This window comes from Geospiza fortis, unplaced genomic scaffold (genome assembly GCF_000277835.1).
Source record: "Geospiza fortis unplaced genomic scaffold, GeoFor_1.0 scaffold409, whole genome shotgun sequence".
NCBI classification, from domain to species: domain Eukaryota; kingdom Metazoa; phylum Chordata; class Aves; order Passeriformes; family Thraupidae; genus Geospiza; species Geospiza fortis.
In genome coordinates, this window is record NW_005054553.1 from 262,082 (window position 1) to 264,254 (window position 2,173).

At 38.6% G+C, this 2,173-nt stretch overlaps 1 protein-coding gene across 1 annotated transcript in view; it reads right to left on the bottom strand.

Moving 5' to 3' along the window:
* DYRK1A (dual specificity tyrosine phosphorylation regulated kinase 1A) overlaps nucleotides 1–2,173 on the bottom strand; it is a 52,525-nt gene that overhangs the window by 547 nt on the left and 49,805 nt on the right. The window contains exon 11 of the mRNA XM_005429519.3: nucleotides 1–2,173. This exon is cut by the window's left edge and continues 547 nt beyond it; it is cut by the window's right edge and continues 737 nt beyond it. The gene's annotated coding sequence lies outside the window, so the exon portion shown is untranslated.

A 2,173-nucleotide genomic window follows, 5' to 3' on the forward strand; every position in this document is an offset into this window, starting at 1 on the left:
GGGGGAAATCCGCTTTCATCCACAGGGTTGATGTGTCGGTACAAAAAGAAATATTTGATTAGGAAAACCATGATTTACAAAAAAAACCCTAATCCCAAGGATTCATTCCCATTTACACGGTAGTCAGCTGCTGTGTTGCCACTGTGAGTATAAAAAAATTCCACCTTTTTTGACTGAAAAAACGACTTGGCCGCATGGAATTGACCGTTTGCTGCTGAAATTAACTTTTCCAAGGGCTGACTGGCAGAGGTAGATCACTGCTTCTGTAAGAGAGGATGGGCAACACTGTTCATCTGGCATGGGCAAGCAAGGAACTCACCTTCATTCCTTCACCAAGGTGTTTTTTCCTCATGCAGCTTTTTTTTTCTTTTCCCACAAAAAAAAAAAAAAAAGAAAAAGAAAAAGAAAATCTCTTGGATGGGCCCATAAATTTTGCAACTGCCAAGCTGACTGTGTTATATTAAGGCAGCGTTACCCAAAAATTAGGCACCTGTTAAATACAGCCTGCTAACCTCAGGTCTCCCTTGAGGGTTTTGCTTTACTCAGCCTATTATTTTTTTTTTGGACCTGTTCATGCAATCAAGGTCTTTGCCTTCAAGTTTACAATTTTGTTAATAAGGAATACAAGAATCAACTGCTGGTTTCATAGCTTCTGGATCTAGTGTCCCTTTTAACCTTCAGAAGCCTGAACACATTGATAATGTAACAGATGTTATAGTCTCCAAGTAGATGTCAATCTATTATCTTCAGTACACAGATTGCTGTAAATGTATTGGCTATGAATTCAACAACAGTTCCAGTTTTGTTTAAGCAATAGTACAGCCATAATTTTTCAACTGACATTTAAAAATGGTCTAGTTACACCTTGTGTCAAAGTGCAGAACTGCTACATTATTGGTTACAGACATCTATGTGCTATAAAAACAGCTTTGGTACAATAAATTATCAAAAAAGAAAATAAATTTTTGTAAAATTCACAGCATAATTGTGAGGCAAAAAAGCAGTCACATAAAATTCTGCATTTTTTTTTTTTAAAAATGTTCAGGATGAACAGAAGACGTCTTTGTGCAGAAGTAATGGTGGAGAAAACCACGTGCCGAGAAAAAAGCAAAAGAAAAAAGTAAAAAGCAGGAAGGGACACAGTTGTAGCTATTTCCATCAAACGCAAACCACTACTCCTGTGACCTTCAACCAATAAGGAAGTCAACTTTATGACACACGCAAAGTGACCTTGCAATACCTTACAATAAGTGGGTCACAAAAGTCTATTTTTAAAAGAAAGGCCTCTTGAATTACCCATTCTCTGTGTTTTCAGCATTAAGGACTGTCTGCAAAAGCATGTCCAAAAGTGATTGCATCTGAAATGGTAGGCTCTTCTAACTTAAGAGTCCAAATCCATAAGGCCAAAGGTTATCCCAAAGACCACCACTTAGACCTCCCCAGGACTGGCCAGGACCGACCCGTTGATTGCTTCTCAGTGCACCTCAGTTATGAAACCAGTCAGATTTCCATCCTAACTGCCCGTGGGCTCCAAAAGGTGGCACCCACAGAATTCCCATCACAATTGCTGCTTTGATCCTCAGTAGATTCAGAAAAGGAGAGTTCTGCTCACCGCCACTTCGCATGCTCAATGTGCCTCACAAACTCCGTCACAACCGTCCCTTTTTACAGCTGAAGAATAGTATATTTGTGTAATCTGAAGGTCCCTCTTTCTTACAGTACTGCATTTCTGTGCCCATGGTTGTTTGGGGAACTAAAAAAAATATATATATTACTCACTCCCCCTCCCACCCAAAAAACTTCAAAGGGCCTTTTTTTAGAAATCATGTGCAATGCCTTTAAAAAGAAACTAGTTTGCAACTATGACTAACATTTGAATAATAACCCCTGTCGAATGAGAGCAAAAAAAAAATTAAAATTAAAATTTTAAAAAATCAAAACCCCTCCCCAAAAAAACCAAACTATGACTAGGTTGTGGCAAGTTAAAATGGGGGAAGCAAAAGGTGAACACCACTAAGCTATCCGTTAAGGTGGGTCCAGACATGGCTCTTAAAAAAAAAAACCCAACCAAAAAAACCTCCCCCCAGCAAAAAACCAACAAAACAAAAAACTTCATTGTCCCTTTGCAATCTTTTCAAGTTTAAAAAAATAGTCAACTTTGCCCTCCTGTAGC